Source organism: Melanotaenia boesemani, chromosome 1, assembly GCF_017639745.1.
Source record: "Melanotaenia boesemani isolate fMelBoe1 chromosome 1, fMelBoe1.pri, whole genome shotgun sequence".
Lineage (NCBI taxonomy): Eukaryota > Metazoa > Chordata > Actinopteri > Atheriniformes > Melanotaeniidae > Melanotaenia > Melanotaenia boesemani.
In genome coordinates, this window is record NC_055682.1 from 33320389 (window position 1) to 33339854 (window position 19466).

Below are 19466 nucleotides of genomic sequence, written 5' to 3' on the forward strand. Positions count from 1 at the left end.
GATCCTTTATAATGATGTGTAACATTGAGTTTTTATGCCAGATGGGAGAGCTGTTTTCTAGGAGGACCTCCAGCTCCATTAGAAAATGCATCTGTGGTTCAAAGTAAAGGGGTGATAAGACCAGAAAGCTCTTCCAAGTCTTCTAAATGGCCTTGCAGTGGCGTTGATGTTGGAAAATCCTGAAGGCATTACAAGATTTATAGCTGTTTTCAGCTGCAGCCCCCTAGTTGTTAGATTCCAAACCCCCTCCATTCTCAGATTTCAATTTGGTTACATGAAACAGAGCTTCATACAAGCAGGCACAAGCACCCGGCTGGGCTTGTCAACTTCAAACAATACTGCAACAACAATGCAGTTCCAGTCTGTTATCAATTGGTTGGGTGATTTGTTTTGCAAAGGTATTAACAGTGACAGCACAGCCATAAAAGGGTTGCAAACTGCTAATCTAGAGCAGACTGCAAAAACCAGCCATTGTACTTGTCTAGAGGGGTGCTCAGGTGTGCAATAATCAGAAAAAGATGGAGGAGGATGGTTGGAGTTTTTAGAGAGGTGCAACTCTGGTCTGCAGTGCTACGAATACAATTATACCAACATTAAACACAGAAAAAAAAACTAAAAGGCCTTGTAAAAATCTGAGAAAATGAAGACTGAACACAGAGTTTGGTGCTTCTCTTTGTAATAAAGAGCAAAACTCGGAGTGGTACTGTATGTAGCTTTGCTGAACGAATCTTGTGTCCAAGTGTGAGAAAAAAGAGCAGGTTACTGCTCTCACAGCTGGAGGTTTGTTGATCACAATCCAAAGTATACAAAGACGGAACACCAAAGGAAGACAAGCAAGAGAGAGTTTGAATAGGATGCCTTGTGGAATGTAAACAATCAGAAAGTATATCACATTCAGTCGACTTTCAGTTTCCATGTGAGGAGTGCAGAGATTTCATGAAGGAGTGAGGCAACGTTTTGAGCCCAGGAGGTGAAGCGGGGAGAACTAAACGCAGAGCTGTCAGTGCCTCTCTAAAATTCTCCCAGGTTGATTAACAGTAGACTGCTGGTAGAGGGAATTTAATCAGCAGAACACACACTGGTGTATCGTATGTAAAACGCATATAAGCTCACATGTGTTTACTGTTAAATCCAATAACCAGACGAAGTTTGGAGAAGAACTTTTATTTCCATTCTCGTTGCACACAGGCTTCACAACAACGAGCATTCTCGAACATTCCTGCGCATGCGCTCAGGCAGAAATATAACTTAACAATCTCCCCCTTTTTTTTCTTTTTTTGTAAAGTATTGCATTAACATGAAACATTGCAGTGTGTCTTGTAGAACATACAACAAAACAAAAATCCAGTACAGTTGAATGAGGCATTAGAGGAACATTTAAAGCTTAAGTATGCATACACCTTCGCTGAGGGCTCTTAAGAGGCCAAGTGCGGATGCCCCCTTTTTGGTTTGCGAGTTGCTCTTTGGTGGCTGACCAGACAATCTGCTGAACTGTCCCAGTGTGTATCAGCTCCTTCATGTTGCTGAGCTGGACTACCCAGGAGCTGACAGTGGTTTCCAGTGCTGGGGGTTTATCAGTGAGCACTGAGGGTAGGTTTGGATTCTGGCCAAACACTAGCAGGTAAGGACTATAGCTGTGTATGTTGTGCATGGAGTATTTTGCCATAAGTGCCCAATCAAGTGCTGTTTTCCAGTCACAGTTGTTGCCCCTTTTAACTTTCAACAACATTTCAGTGAGAGTTTCATTGTGCCTTTCCAAAAGACCATTACTCCATTGGCTGTAGGCTGCAGTAGTTTTGACCTCAATATTAAACTTTTCAGACATGTCTTTTATTTCTTCATTATTGAATTCGCCTCCCTTGTCACTAAAAAGCCTGCGTGGAAGGCCATGGACACCTTTCTACAGTGTATAAACTGCTTCACTATCTCTTTTGGTGTCTTTGTGGTGACTATGCTTCCTGCACTAAAGCGAGTAAAGTGGTCAATGGCATGTAGATACCACACATTTGGTTCAAGTTCGTGCAGGTCGACAGCCACAGTTTCATTTTAAGTCGAAGCCATGGGAAGACCTACTACTGGTTTGTTCTTTGGTTTACTGTACCTTCTGCATGTTTCACATGGCTTAACGATGGTCTTAAGAATAGCATTGCTTTCTTTATCTTGAGTGCCTGAGCAGGCCAGTAGCTTCTGCAGCCTTTCTTCTGATGCATGGCCAAACTGTCTATGTAGTTTCAAAAGTATCTTCTCTTTTTCTTTGAAACTCATGTTATCTTTAACAATGAGAATCTCATCTTCATCTTTTGTCTGAGTCTCACTCGCGTCCTTTTTGTCCTGACTATTGTCTCTTAAGTTCACACAATAGTGCCCAGAGGATGTTTGCTCAAGTTTAACTGGCTGTTTAAACATTGTTGCCTTGTCATGTGCAATGTCCAACACAGCACTTGCTCTCTTCAGTGAGGTTTTGCTTAAAAGCATTGGTATGTTTGCTGGGATGACCTCTGTTTCTATTTTGCACCTTGTCTGTCCTATCGTTGCTGGCAGAGTCACTTTTCTTGTGGAGTGAATAACTTTGCCATCACCAAATCAAAATGGCCTTGAACTTATTTCATCCACTACTTTGTGTAACTCAGTTTATGGCAGTCCATTTGTGTAATCCTCAAGACACTTTTCCCCACACACTGTTCTTGTACAGGCTGTGTCAATCACTGCCGATCCTAGAGCTTCCACCATGAAGATTTCTGCATGAGACAAAGTTTCATTGGAAAATAGTATGATATTGCATTCTTCATATTCTTCTTTTTGTCCCTCATCTTCTGTCAGTTTGACATTTTCTCTTTTGTGTGGACAGTCCTTTGCCCAGTGAAATGTGCCCTGGCAAACTGCACATCTCATTCTCCTGCCACATTTATCAATAGCATTTGTACCTTGCATCGCTGTTTGTGATTGCAGGCTGCTGGATTTGCTTTCATTTTTTAAAAGGATATCTCGTGTAATAGACGCACTCACTGTCTGCACTCATCTGTAGCGAGCTGCTGCCCCCTCATGTCGAAGTGACATCTCCAAAAATTCTTTTCAAAGCTGATTTCATATCAGCGAAGGAAACGTTTGAGCAAGCTGTCAGCGCTAGCTGTTTGTCTTTTACGTTGAGACCAGCCGTATCCAGAAGTTTAAAGGCTAGCACAGCATCTGGGAGCTCCATTTTAAACGAACGTATCTTGTTGTACCGTCGCTCAAACTCGACAGTGTAATCCACCATAGACATACCACTCTCTAGTGAAACGATCGAACTCTGTATGCTTCGTACTGCCGATCCTTCTCTTCTTTTTAAAACACAGAGTCTAATTTTGTCAAGAGTGTAGCCATACCAGCGTCAGATTTTAAGCCATCGGTGGCAGTCTCCAGTGCACTTTCCCTTGCTCTGCCGGTGAGCGACAAGGTAACTGCTAGCGCCTGTTTCTTTGTTTCAAGGGTGGTGACTCGTCTCCATATTTCAATCTAATTTTTCCAAGTTCATAAGACTTCTTCTCGTCAAATGGCGGTGGAATCTTGTAGTTGCCAGCATCAGCCATCCTCTGCTACCAATGTTAAATCCAATAACCAGACGAAGTTTGGAGAAGAACTTTTACTTCCATTCTCGTTGCACACAGGCTTCACAACAACGAACATTCCCGCGCATGCGCTCAGGCAGAAACATAACTTAACATTTATAGTCTATCAAATTTGTCCCACACAATGCAACCAGACATCCACAAATTTAAGTGCATTGGCAAAATCTGTCCCCGGGTACACAAGCATAAAGGATGATCTCATTTATGTGCACCTGTGAAGATACGCTACCATTCAAAGGTTTGGGGTCACTTCCCTATTGAATCCTATGGCAAAGTGACCCCAAACTTTTGAACGGTAGTGTACACCTGTGAAAGTATCACTTATAGTGATATTCAATCCAGACTTCCACAAAGTATAATCATGCTGTCATGGACACATGAAGAGAAAGTACATCCTCTTTCACTTTTATCAGGACATAATGAAAATGTTTCTGGTACTCACCAGGTCTTAATATTAGGCAGCTATAACCTCAAATTAAAAAGAAAACATGGCATATTACTCTGTCATTATGTATTTAGTAACAACTAAGTTAAAATGAACAAGTGACGTGTCAAAAACTAATTCCATCCTGACTGTTTCCAGAGGAATTAGGAGGGTAAGTAACAGTCAGGTCCTGATGATTAACTACATTTTGTTTCAGGATCATCATGAAAATAAGCATCTGTATAAAAACAGATTTTTTGCTACAATCTCAGTTAAATTGTTAAGATCAAAAGATCATTACAGATCTATCATAAAAAGACTGAGCAAACACGGTTTGTTTGGAAAAGTTTCCCAGGTTTCCGGACAAAGTGTTTTTGGAGTAGATTAGACCAAAGCAGAGCAGTTTGGTCATAATGCACGTCAATATGAAAACTGAACACAACCTATTACAGCGATGATAAACTCTGATCCTCGAGGACTACTGTCCTGCAGGTTTTAGGTGTTTCCCTGCTCTAACACACCTGATCCAAATGAAATGGAACCAACTATTTGTTGTCAAGTTTTACACAATGACCCATTAATTTGAATCCCTGGCATATTAACATAAATACGGCATAACAACTGTCAAGAATGGTGGCAGAGGGATTATAATGGCTTGTTTTTCAGTCACAGGACCTGGACAACTTGCAGTCATTGAGTTGACCTTTAACTCATCTGAATTTAAGTACCTTAGAGTCAAATGTGAGGTCATCTGTCTGTCAGCTAGCAGCTTGAAACTGAGGATAATGGGCATCATCCACCAACATTTCTTACAAATAAATGTGTTCTCAAGCCCCTCTTACAAAGTTATACAAATATTGTGGAAATAATGAAAATCTTTACATCCTGGATTTTGAAAGTCAGTGCCTGTGTCGTCTTCTGTTCATTAAAATACAATATTAAAAAAATTATAGTAATGTTTTTGGCAGGGGAAAGGGATTTAGTTCAACTGCTTCCTAAAACCATCTGAGCAATAGACTACACATGAGCACATTAAAGCACTCTTGCAAAGTCTATTCACTCAGCAGTCAGAAATATTACACCATAAATGTCCAAGTCATCTGCAACTACCAGACCCACCGAGTAAATGTGGTCTCCCACTTTCCAAGAAGAAAGTCTTACAGTCCTAGTCTTACAGAGTAACTCTGTGGGCATAGACTTCACATATCCTTTATTTATTTTTTAAACTTGTCCTGTCCAGCATCCTAGCAAGCAGAATGATGATCCGGTGGCTTTGGTGTGCCAAACAAAACTGCTTTGCCAAGGGGAGCTTTATGGGTATAGGGCTCCTATATATATATGTTGAAAGAGAAGTAAAAAGGAAAGTAGAATTAAAGGAAGAGGAGATCAGACTTACACCAGACAGACAATCAACTGCTACACCTGTACAGAAACACAGCAGAGAATTTCCTACACAATTTTCCTAAACTGCCACATATCCCGGGAACCAGGGCACCATCGACCACTGTCCCCATGCTTTTATATGAGTTCAATCTCACAGTTGGATTATTTATTGTTTTACTTTAAAAATGAGGTGAAACATGATTCAGTGCACATTTTTGTCATTTTTTTGGCATTTTCTTTATTTTCCCTGGTCTCTGTCTCACCTCTGTCTGTGTCTGAACATGACCCTTCAGTCTTTTTATATAACTGGAGAAAATCTGATGGTGATTTTGTTTTTTTGTTTTTTTAAAGAAACTTACCAAGAACAAATTTAAGAAGAGACTCAATTATCACAAATCTGAATGCAAGACAGAAAAGCTGAAAAGAAAAGAATGTGCTGGTCCAATTAAAGTCAAGACATTATGAGAGCTGTGGATTATGGATTGTCCTCAAACCTTAATAAATTAAAACTGTTAAGAGTGGTGGGCCTGTGGGATACTGATTATGTTATTCAGAAAACAGTTTTATCAAGTTATTATTACTGAATCTGGTTCTACAAGAAACTGAATCAAAGGATGATTTTAGTTTTTTACACACTTCTTCTGCATTTTGACTTATTTTTTGGAAAATAAATACTAACATGGTGTAATATCTGAAGTTGCTGTTGTTGGTAAGGAACAGGTCATTATTTTTATCATGTCCTGACAGAATAAAACATAAAAGCTGAACATGTCCAACACACACAGATGGATGCATCTGTTCTTTGTTACCTGCTCCAGAGCTAAATAAAATCACCTCTTTTTGTTCTTCAGTAAGAGGTTTACTGCCATCAGACAAAACCAGTTTTCAACACCTATTTCACTGTTTATTGTTCAATTTTTCTATTAATTCTGTAATTTAAAGAAAAATATGCCTACTGTGGTTGCTGGTGAAGTCATGTTGTTATAAAACAATTATTAAAACAGACAAAACTGAAGACATTAAATAAATCTTAGATGTTAATGAATGTTTTATTACTATGAATGATGAGACTCCCTCAGCACATAGGCGACAGTGTACATGCTCAATCTGAGTGAGAAAAACGACAGCAACATACTCACAGGGGAAAGTTTTTTCAGCAGCGGTGGCGTAATAATGGATGGTTTTTATAGCTTGCAAGAGGGAGGACCTCTGACTGCAGATCCCAGCAGGCCCTGAATGTTCAGCCCTGCAGCATTCGAACCACACACACGCCAACATGTGGCACATACAGAGAGAACATGTGGATATGCAAACACATATGCACGTCTGCTTCTCATCACCCTCTTTAGAAAGCAACCATCTGTCTTAACAACCACATACAGATGAACGCTATTTCACCGATGCAGTCGGCTTGTTTCTCCTTCAGCGCATTCGTTCTCACACAATCAGTTTGTCCTTTATGTTACTACAATAGATTATGATAACCTGTCCAGTCAAAGCTAGTTTATGAACACTGTTGTAGCTTTTGCGCATGCCAGAAGTTACGTCATTAATGCTGGCATAGTTGGCTTTAACATTATTTCTGGCTGTTGTGCACCTCCCAATAACTGTGACCTGGTGTGATGTGAGTGAGAACAGAAAGGTATTTCTGAACAAAATGGTACTGGTGTAAATAACAGTAATTTATGAGTATATTAAATTTAATATCTTTAGTTTTTAGGATCTAGGATTGTAAAGTTACATACTGGCTCATACATTATTGACTCACTGAACAATACAGCCACATTAAATGCACTTTTTATTTTTTTTATTTCGATGACAAAATATGGGGGAATGTATTTTCCATTTTAGTTTCAAATAAACAGCAGGACAGCAGGAAGTTAAATTATTTAAGAGAAGATGGATAAACAGGACACATATTGATAAAAACTTTAAACAAAAGTTGTTTATCCTGACCTGAAAGAAAATCAGATGGAAATTACATGAAGTTTTATAAAAAAAGAAGAAAAAAATCTGTGATGGTTAAGGAATATTACATGTTCCCGTGTCCATAGATTTTAGCACCAAATTTTGTTTCTAAACTGGAAAAACTAAATAAAACTAGACAATATTCTGCCTCAGTCACATCTTAAACTCTTTTTTTGTAATAGTTCGTCTTCTTCCTTGAATTTCTGATGATGTGTTTGAAAATCTGCAGACACACTTTCATGGCTTCTAATATTTCCTGTGTTTAAACAAACATCTGAGATGATGTGCATACTTTTCTCTGCATAAAACTTAAGCATAAGTTCAGTAGGGACAATCATTTCCCCTGAAATCTGCTCATCTTCTGCAGTTTGGAATCTTCATCCTGCTGTGTTTTATAGTTTCCATTTTCCCTTTGCTGTAAAACTCACCTTATTCTTAATGATGTCATCATGAATTATCCAGTCATCTTTCCTGCATGGGCATTGTATGTGTTGTAATTTTTACACATAGTGGTTGTTTTCATAGTTTTTTTTAAATTTATAGGGCAGGGAATTTAACTTTCCTGTTTTGATTTTGAGTTTTTGTAATTATGAGTTTTATTGTAGTGCATTGTTTAATGTCATTCACATTGTTTTAATTCAACTTTATTTATATATTTACCTGCCTCAGCAGTTGGAAATTAGCTTGTGGCTAAATCTGGTACAATGCATCTTTATGTCCCTGCTCCATGGAGAAGTTTTATCAGGGCTTATCACCAAAAAACAAACAAACAAACAAACAAAAAAAAAAACAAATAAATGAATAAATAAAATAAAATAAAATAAAATAAAATACACAAACAAGTAAAAAGAAAAAAAATTTAACTGGACATTACTAAACCACCCCCCCATCAGTCTCTTCTTATTAAACTGTTAAACTGTTCCTCTGCTGTGGTGAGTTCAGGTGCAGTGTGATCCAAATTTAAACCACTGGCACGTGTGCAGGATAACACGGCCATCACATTACAATAAAATACCGGAGTTGATATGGACATGACTTTGACAGACAACACTCACCTCAACATGGTTGCAGGCCCCATTTCCGCCTCTCCCCCCATGTAAAGACATGCACGTCTTTACTGCTTGATTTACCATGACTGCTGGTGTAGGAGGTGACTGGTATAAAACTGTAGAAAGACATACAGTATGTCTACAGAGCAATGCAGACTGTTTATCTGCGTGGTGCTTATGTCTGAGTAGTTTACTGTATTCCTCAGTTCTTTGGGCATCTTTCACTAATATCTTCTTATGAATCTGCTCAAATTTTTCACAAGTTTTACATTTTACAAAAAGTCCCCGTCAGATCACAAAATTGTTAGTATCTTAATTTCCTCTTAGATTGGTGAATAATAAAACAGCTTCATGGACAGATAATTAATTACTCCTAAACTTGGACGGTGAGCTGGCAGTCTGGTCCTGTGAGCGCGTCAGGACGAGTATCCTCATGTTGTGGCTAAACAGGTAAAAGGTACACTGTAGAATAAATTTGTTATTGCGTGACCTACTGTGCCTTCTACAGTTTTTAAAGTAAATTTCCACCTGCTGTAGCATCCTTTAATGATGTCCTGTGCTGATGAAGAGAGTGGTGCACCCGATAAAATGAAACCTCCAGGTGAGTCTGATAGTTGATCAGTGGTCTTATTAATCAGGTGACCAAAGCATAACTTGGATTTTTTTTTAAAAAAATAACAAGACTTTGTAATAAACTTTAATTATTAAATACCACACTCAGTAGGTGGATCTTGGAGCCACAGGTGACATTATGGAGTGATATCCTTGCAGTTGAGGAAACAGATCTGGTGAAAGTGCTTTAATGTGCACAAATGTGCAGTCTATTGCACTGATGAATGACCAGCAATGGAATTAATTCAGTCTTAAATGTGATTTATTCCTGCAAAAAAAGATTTCCCTTGAGGGAATTATAATTTTAGGACATAGTGTGCAATATCTTATTTATTTCTAAATAACATAATTTTTATGAAATTACCAAAAGTTATTTTTAAAATATGACAAAAAAAAACCCAAAACAAAACATTGCTGTACTTGTGTTACAGTATTTTAATGAACTGAACAGTAGAAGAAAAAAAAAGAAAAATCTTGTCAGTACTCAAGTGTTTGTAGTTGTACTCCTCGGTGTCCGTTTAAGAAACGAAGGTTTTTGTGAACTCGACAATCTTTGTAAAAAGTTTGCAAGAAGTGCTTGAGAACAAAATTGTTTATAAGAATGGTTAGTGAATGAAACTCTTTGTCTTCCTGTGTTCTTGCCTTTATATAACCAAGCAGTCCTGTGTTTCAGGTTCACTTTCAACCAGCCTGCCAGCTGGCAGCCTTACGTCAAGCATTTAAAAGCTTTTCATCTGCCACGCTAACTCTCCATGTCTGCCATTCTGCTTTGCTGATCCCTGCCAACATGCCCTCCCTCATCCTCCTGCCCACATTTCCATCACTTTTCACCCTTATTATATCCTGCTTAGCATTCAGTTATCTTCAGCCTCCACCTGTCAACTATTTCATCTCCTTCATTTACTATAAATTCTTTTCAGTCAGTTTGGGTCTGGCTTCGGGACATTGTCTTCATAAGTTCTAATAAAATCTCCCCATATTTCTACATTTTCTGCACATAGGGCAAGGCAAGTTTATTTGTGTAGCACATTTTATACATTAAAAACAATTAAATGTGCTTTACATGATAGAACATGGTGAGAAATGCAAACAGTGAAGCAGTTAAAATCAGAGACATGATTAAAATGGTGTGAAAAACACATGATAAAATCGTATAAAATAACTAAATTATAATGATTAAAAGCAAGCAATAATCTATATAAGTTAAGAGATGCAGGTTTCATGCATAGGTGCATGAGAAAAGAAATGTTTTTAACCAGGATGTAAAAGTGTCAACATCTGGTTACAGTTTCATCTCCACGGGCAGTTTGTTCCACTTATTTGCAGCATAACAGCTAAATGCTGCTTCCCAATGGCTAGTATGGTTGGTATTTAGTATATTAATTTAAAACAACCCCCATGTGGATTCCCAATACCAGAACTGAGGGACTGAATAGACTAGAAATATTGCATTTTGAGAGCTGAGGACAGCATAAAAAAGAAGGGAAAGGAAATTCTTAGCAGAATCGGAAAAGAGTTAAAAGGTTTCTCTCATCATCAGGCATCTCTGATTATTCCCACATTCCTGAAGTTTTCTGGAGTGAAAGAATCAGATCACGATGAAAGAAAGATACCTATGAGTAGATTCAGCCTCTTCGTTATTGAGAAACACAAAAAGCCCCAACTTTGATTTGCTTGGTGCTAAGAGAACCTGTTAAACCTGTTTCAATTATTTTTACTTAAATAACATTCAGCAACTAATTTTAGGACTTCAGTTTGTTATTATATTTGTTGTGCACAGTTGGTTGAATCCTTTGTATGAACAGATTATTCAGAGTTGAGTGGAAAGCAGTAAATCCAGAGGGAAACAAAGGGGATTGGAGGAAGCTTTAAATGCCAAGATCTTTATCTGTGGTCTTGCATTGGAAGTGTTGCAAAGCAAAGTTAAGACACACAAACAATACCCCCAATATACATCAAAGCTGTCTGGATCTCAGGCAGCTGTCTAAGTCTAAGTTAATCAATCACCCCAGCAAGTCAATCAGTCAGTTAGGAAGTGATTTAATTATTTAGACTGTAAAAGATTTAAAGCTGCAGAGTCGTCCACCCTGACAGCAGACTCTCGGCATCCTGGCTCAGTATTTGCAGAAAAGCTACAAACTCTCATCTTCTCTCAGAAAATCCAAGACACCAAAGATTCTCATCCATGTCTCCAACTCTAAACCTGACAGCATCACCAAAACCCGAGTATCGACAGCTGGGTCAAATTAAAGGGCTCAAGCGTTTCCTAACCTGAAGTGGTCAAACATCATAACTTTTGACAGGACAAAACCAATTTCTCAACACTAACTTCACATAAATTGTCTAAATCTGTCAAATCACTTTTATTATCCATTCATAAAACATTTTGCATGTATGAAACTTGCTGTTTATAACATTTGACCTGAGTTTAACCCCAGAATTAATGCTCAAGCTACTAGACAGAGGTCTGGCTTCTGTCTCTCTGGAGTCCAACCAGACAGAGAGGAGCTGCAGAGGGAAGCTGGAGATGGAGTCCAGGCATGGAGCTTAGTCAGTCTTAGTCGGGTCTCAGTAATGAACACTTAAAATGTTTCTGGGTGACACAGTGGGTAACTGTGGGTGGGGGTAGTTGGACTTGGACTTGGTGCTTTGTGTGTGTTTTACAAAGCACCGTGACAGTTTCCATACATTTTTTGGTTAACATTTTCACATGATCTTCTAAGCAGAAGAGTTGAGCTGAACTTTGTTTGGCAGGATGTTAAAACCATGATATTCACTGAGGCATGACCTTTAAAACTATGGGTATTGGTGGGTTATAAGGCATTTTATGACAGAATACATTAATTTGGATCAGGAGCCATAAATGTCTGTACATATTTTTTCAACCAATCCCTTCACAAGCATTTAGTCATATTTTTTTTATATAAATGAGAAGTAACAGATGGAACTAGATGAAATTTTAGGTGATAAGAAAAGCAAGTTGTGCCAAATTTCAATCCAGTGATAATCCACCAACAGCTTCTGAGACTGACAGAACAGAACATTATTTCAGTGACATGGATTTCCATGACACATATGTATTCTTTTAAATAAAACAGAACTCTTTATTTTGCCAATGGAAAGTGAAACCGAATGCAGACCTAATACAAGACGTATGTGAGTGCCAGGTGTAAAGGAGCTGCTGCCTTTAGAAGTCAGCATGCAATCAGACATTCACAGAGGCAAACCCTGCATGAGCTGTATAATGAGTCAAGACAGGAAGTGGTTGTGGTTTAAAACCTGAGACCGAAGTGAGCTAAACGTTGCATCATTAAAGTCTGTTTTAAGTTTTTGAACAGTGAAGTTCTTTTGTGAACACTTTGGCTCAAAATATTTTAAAACAAAGAAGACAGAAGTGTGTGCAGTGGAGTATGTCTTCCATTCAAACTAGCCAAAGATCAGATTAAACACATTCAGCCTAGCGGGGAAGGGTAAATATTTTGGTGTGATCTTTGACCATGCCGACAATTAAAAGCCCTGATGTCTAGAGAGGATGATGATGTTGCCAAGTCAAGCACAGTTGTATTTATCTAAAAACATAATGTGCGAGTAAAATTGTGAAAGTTTATCAAAGAGACAGATCAGATAAACAGCAAATGTTAAGAAAAAACTGTGTGGAGGCAGCCAACAGTGAAATGATATGAGACCCCCACAAAGATGTTCCAAAGGCAAAAATTGGGCCAGAATGACCAAAGTCTGTGTGACTCAGTCTTGATGTTTTCCTGGAGGCAAAGTCCAACTTTCTTTTTTTAGTTTTTGAAATAAAGCCCCAGCCTTGTGCCAGACCTCTCTGTTTTCTGACTTTGCCAGTTCCTCCTGCTGAATTTTCTATCGTGAAATAAATCATACTAATGAAATCAAACTTAATACGATTGAATGTTTGACTGGCATTCCTTCATTTAAGAGTCATCAAACTACAGTCAGAAATTCTTTCCCAGTATTAGTAGTTATTACTGATTCTGGCAGAGTCAGACGTTCTCCACAATGGATTCACATTTCACGGCAGATTAACTGGGAAGCGACACAGCTTGTACTCCACTCAAATTTTACCTTATTGATAAAAGACTCGTTGACTCCCTTCACATGTGTCAGAGCTATAAAAACAACCTGTAGCTTCTTTATATTTTCATAAAGAAGATCAGTGGTAACTTGTAATTTACAGTCAATTTCATGCTAAAGACATAAAGAAATTTATTCCTGAAAATTTCAGGAGATGACATTTAATTTTTTGTTTATGTGTTTTTTCCACAGAGCTTTGAATAACGTTAGCAATATAAAAACTATGCCTCCGTGGTATTCAGTGTATGTATCTGGATTCCTTTACAATTTATTACTTTAGTCCGTTATTTTCTGTAGAGTTTCATGGATTATGTGTGTGTAGCATTAAAGGAGCAAAATGGGACAGATAATTCATGGTGGGAAACAAATGAAGAAATTTGCCTAACAAGTAAATTGCTCTTTGCTTTTGTGATTATACAGTTTGTGGTCAAAAGGCGTATGAGCTAGAATACATGAATATATACATGCACATGCATCCGTTCATTTCTAATGTTGCCAAATAAGTCTCAAACTTTCACATAAAAACATTTAATAAGGTGGAAAGCAGTATGACTGAACACATAGTTAGGGATTTTTTTTTTTTTAGCCTGTAAGCTAGTTGACTTTTCCTGCTTCCAAATTCCAGAGCACAGCTGAATTAGGACATTATTTAAAATGTCCCTTGATCTTTGACTGCTGGTTGTATTATTATAAACTTAAGGATTTCCCTATCAAACCATTCCAATTACTCAGTACCCTCACTGAGACTCAACTAGACAAGGCAAACAGATAAAATCTAATCAGATAAGAAAAGATGAACTTATTGATCCTGTATTTGAAAAATGGACTTGTTACAGCACCAGTGCAGTTAAGAGTAAATTTATTAAAAGAATAGAAGAATTTTTAATATTTTGGGTGCATTCACACAGGCACCGTTTGTTCTGCTTTAAGCGAACCTTGGTTGGCTTCCATGGATGGCCAAGTCCATTTGGAGCAGAGTGAACCTGTATCCTGGTCTGCTTTAAAACCAGGGGTCTTGATCCAGTTACAAATAAACTCTGTTCTGGTGCACTGACATTGTGAAAGCAAAGGAACCATCCAGCTGAACAAAGAGATGAAGTGACATAAGACACGAAGTACAGCAACATGTCAGATTTACTTCCTCTCCCACTGCTATACTACACAGAAGCCCCAGGACTAAATAAATTTATTTCTGCTTGATTGTCTATTTGTGGCGAACAAGCCCTTTTCGGCCCTTCAGCCAATCAACGAGATGGATTTCCTTCTTTCTTCTTGACCAGCGGCCATTTTGGGGAATATTTCCGTCAGCGAACAGATGTTGTTAGTGCATGATGTTGTTCAGATAGTTTGGTCTGTTTGAGTAAAGTGCAGTGTGAAAAAAAAACCAAGCCAAACAAAAGCGTGACATTTTCGGAATTCCCTGCCCAATCAAACCGAGTCCCCGGAACTATCCTGATGTGAATGGGCCCTGAGTAAACAAATATTTCCATTTAATTCAGTGGGTCATAATCTACAACTCTTACTGGAGCGCTGTGCAGACGATGGAAAGCAGCTGGGATGAAGATCAGCACCTGCAAATCTGAGACATGATCCTGAGCTAGAAAAAGGTGGAGTGTCCTTCCCAGTTAGGGAATGAGATCCTGCCCCGAGTGGAGGTGTTCAAGTCTCTCTGGGTGTTGTTCAGAATGGAACCAGACATCAGTAGGTGGATTAATACTGTGTTTGAAGGGATGTGGGCTCTATGAAAAAATGGTTAAAAAAAGGAGCTGAGCCAAACAATAAAGCTCTTGATCTACTGGTCAACCTACATTCCTACCTTTACCCAGACCCAGCTCTAGACTTCAGTGGGCCCTAAGCAGAATATGTTTTGGGGGCCCTACCCCTTCATGCCATGAACAAAGTTTTTGGGTAGATGTGACACCCTAAGTCATAGTATATTGTATGTTAATTTATTCAAAATACTCTATGACACTATTGCTCAACATTATTACATATAAAGTGCTGTTAATTAGGCTCCATAAAGCTGTAATAACATGTATCTCTATTTAACATACATAAGGAAAATGTATAACAAAATACCATTTACACACAACTTAGTTATTGCACAATTAACTTAGTTAAATAGATACTATATAACCGCGCAGCAGTAGCACCAGTAACTAAAGCAGATCTGTTTGTGTGGAGCGTGTGACAATGAATTTTTAAAATATAAATTAAATACATTGAGAACTTAATGTAACTCTTAAAGTTAAAGTTATATTTTAAAAATAAACAATTTCTTTATTTTTCATTTATTTAATGATTAATGTTTTTTATAGGCAATAACTAATAGGCTCTGTTCAATGTGTGCAATGAGGTAATTTAAAAAAAGGTTTTTAACAAACATTGAACCAGTACGACCCTCAACTTGTTCCAGTTTTTTCATTTTGGCCCACCATGTATTTGAGTTTGACACCCCTGCCCTAGAGGGAATATATCTCTCAGCTGGCCTGGGAATGCCTCGGATGATATTTAAAATATATGTGAATATGCAAGTCCTGCTGAATTTGTACTTTATTATTTAATTGTTATTTAAAAACTGGATAAACACACCCTGACAACTTAGCTGAGAGTCTTCTTGCTCTTTTTACTCCTCCATATCTTTGATTGTAACAAAGATATGGAGTATCAACAGAAAACAATCGCAAGGGAAAGTTTGCTCCTTAATTGTTAAAAGAAAACAAAAGTAAAGCATACAGTGTTAACAGAATAGACAGAGCTTAAAGCTGTCTTGTACCCTCTCAATATGACCCCAATTTGCCACCATCAGAAAGTTTGTCAATAGTTTTGATCTGTTATGTATTATAATACCTGAAAACGTCCAACACTAACAATCTAAAATAAGGCATAGCTACCTATCCCTCTGGTGCATGAATTATTATGAGACAGTACAACTTTTTTTTTTTTCAAATAAAATATTTTACTTCTACAGACATGCACATTTATATTTTTCTGTTTTTAATCTTATTTTAACTTTTACTCAGTGTATTTATTTTTCTATTTGATCTATGAAAATATTTATAAAATAATATCTTGTCATATTAACATAATATAAATTTTCTATAAAAACACCTGGATCATTTTCTTGTCCTGTTTATCACAATGTATGTATATGTACTATATCAAATGTAGTTATTCTTCATACGTGGCGGAGTATTGGTGACTCACTAATGTCTAGTGAAGTTTCTAATGTACGACCCACACCCATGCATACATTTAAAAACAGCTTTTAAATATTTGTCCTCTGTAGTGGACACTATGCATCAAAGGGCTGTTGTATACATAAAGTATTCATATGTATTTTGGTCAATAAATCAATTTCCTTTCCTTGCTTGTGTATTAGGTAAAGGACAATGGTCCAAACAAATAGTCAAGTTAGAATTGTATTACCTCTTATTTTTGCATATAAACATACTCAGTGCTGCTCTCACACACTCCTTTTAGCTTAATTTGAGAGTGCTGTCTTTATCTCAGCACCTTGGTCATTTTTCGGTGAAATACCATGCCAGAAATCAAACCAGATTGGACCCAGTAACTTTCCCAAAATATTTTCAACATGGCTCAAGTCTGTACTGGATGTAGTCCAGATAATAGAAAGAAGATATAAGGAGGCTCCGTATAATGAGATGCAGAACGCTAAGTAGAACCTCTATGGAGATGTTTGTGGTATGATGTTTCATACCAAGTTTCCATACTTGTTCCCATTCAATGACATTCAGTTTCCTCATCTCATTAGCTACTTGACCACAAGACATTGCACTACCACCTGCAATCATTTAAGGTTAGCAGTTTAGAGTTCAATGTGAAAATATTAAACAATGTACACGATTAGCAAATATTACAAAAAAAAGTCCAACATTTTATTATCTATGAAAAAAATTCCCATCATTTCATGTGATCAGTGCCTGCCAGTAAACAACATGGTAGGGATATCACTATTGCCACAGACTGTAAAACCACTAATGGACAAGTGGGCAAACAGAGATATTATACATTTTCTTTTGAGACTAGGCTGTCCCTGACCATGATGTCTGTTGAAGTACTCTAAAGCCCTTTAAGCATGCTGTTAGACAAATATTTGAAGGTTATCGCTACTCTCTATCACTGGCATGGCTATGATTGATGAGTTCAGTGATGGTGTATATCTCAAGTTTGAAAGGGGATTTTGTTTTGTGGCCCCTCCAGACTGTGCAGAAAGGCTATTAAAAGTTATGCTTCAAATGTTTTGTCAAATATGAATACAATGTCAACTTCAGCAATACCAAATTAAGTTTCTTAAAAAAAATATATAGTAAAGTATTGAGTGCAAATGAAAACAGTGAAAGGTCACATCCTTACGATATTTGCAAAACCAATTACCATAACCTGCTTTCTCTCCTTTTGTAAGATGATGCAGAAGACAAACCTGGCTTATGAATTTCTAAAATATGATGGAATACAAAACTATAATGATACCCATGAGAGGGATGGATCACTGTAGAGACAAAAATAGCAAAGTATGGAAACAGTTAAGAGCAGTCAGGAAATAGTTAAGATCAATCATGTCTCCGTAACATATGTCACCGTTCTCTTCTTTTTGTGAGGAACAGCCTGAAATCGCATACTGTGGCACAATGTTATGGGTGTTATCAGCTGCAGTAATGAGGTCTGCAGGGTATTTAAACCAGAGCATGTCAGTCAAGTGTAAAAATGGTTTATAGTTTGATGGAGCCCATCAGTCCTCTATCAGACTCTATAGCTGAGATTGTTTAGAGAGTGAGGGAAGAAAATTAACTCTCATCATCACAAACCTGCTGCAAGAGCTGGCACATAAACATGTGCCACACATAAACATGATAGCTCACACACGTTCATCATCACTCAAATTCTTGATACACACCATGTATATATACAGTATATATGCATGTACTGGCAACCAGTAAAGACAGAATAGGAGAAACAATAGAAATGTCGAAACCAAGCTGATTCACATTCATGTGAAAACCACTGTGTTGAGGGAGGAGATTGGAAGAGAATTTGTTTAGATGGTGAAAGCAATGAGGGTTTAATTTTGCAAAACACCACAAAACTCTCTGAAACAACAGCAATATCTATATATATATTTCAACCACTCAACTAACAGACCCGTTCACTATAAAAAAAAATCTGTGAGTATATTAGGAAGAACAACTTCTTGCAAGAAGTGGAGAGTCTTTGGACAAATTATTATGTTCCTAATGAAGGCAATTGCAGAAGAATAACTCTTCGTTAGAAAATGTCCAACATATCTTAAATGTGACTGTTAAACATAAACATCAAAGCACCCTGAGTCAAGCAACTCATGCTTAGTGCAAACATAATTTAAGTACCATAATTTGCTTCAGTGTTTTCATAGCAACGAAGCCTGCTTTCTTTGGGAAGGTGTGAATTTTTCCAAACATTTAACATGTCTTTTTCAATAAAAACTCTACAAATATCACACATTCCCAGAATATTGCAACACATGTGTCCTGCCAAGTCAAGAAACGAATGAGGATAACCAGAAATTACAGGAAAATGTGAAGCCCGTCTCGACACAGCAATGTTGTAGGTAGAGATTACACTGTTAGACTGACCAGACGTAGGTCAAACACAGTTTAAAAACTTCAGTCGTGCAGTCGCACGTTAGCATCCATATGTAAACCTGGCATGCTTGTCAAACTCTGGATTTGTGTAGATGTACTACAATTCATATAGGCATGTGTTAAAAACCTTAATCAATATGTAAGGATTAATTTTACTCATGACTCCAACAACTAAAACCTATAAGTGTTTGATATAAAGTGTTATTCCTCTGCAGTCTGTTATTCTTCTCAAACATAAGATGAAAATGTTTGCTTTTCTTGGTAAAACCTTACTGCCTTCGAGAATTATTTATAAGAATTACCTCTATGGAGGTGGAACATGCCATTACTAATGAACCTGGATAAAGTTACAATGAAGAAACCCAGTGCTGCCGTAATGCATCAGACAGGATTCACACTGATGAGATGCTTTAGCACTCAACTTTGGGTGGGCCCGAAGCTTGAATTTGTGCAAACCTCTGACACAATAAGGCAAATGATTTAATAGATTGTTGCCTCAACTGTGGTTTGAAAAAGTTTAAATATTCTCAACTTTATACCACAAGCTATGCAAGTGAAACAAAGTAACCAACCCAGAATTCAGTTTGGCAATGCACAATGTTACTTCATTTGAAGTGAATAAAGTTCTGTACAAACTCCCCAAGAAGAGAAACATTTGTTTGCTCAATGTGGAAATAACAAA

The 19466-nt window shown here is 37.5% G+C and overlaps 1 protein-coding gene across 2 annotated transcripts in view; it reads right to left on the minus strand.

The window, feature by feature from the left end:
* Positions 1 to 19466, minus strand: part of LOC121638243 (collagen and calcium-binding EGF domain-containing protein 1-like) — a 54144-nt gene that overhangs the window by 26352 nt on the left and 8326 nt on the right. Inside the window, exon 1 of one of the 2 annotated variants that reach the window (XM_041983012.1) lies at positions 6555 to 6614. The exons of the other annotated variant lie outside the window; for it this stretch is intronic. The gene's annotated coding sequence lies outside the window, so the exon portion shown is untranslated. Of the gene's footprint in view, positions 1 to 6554; positions 6615 to 19466 lie in introns of those variants that run through there. 2 annotated transcript variants of the gene reach the window in all.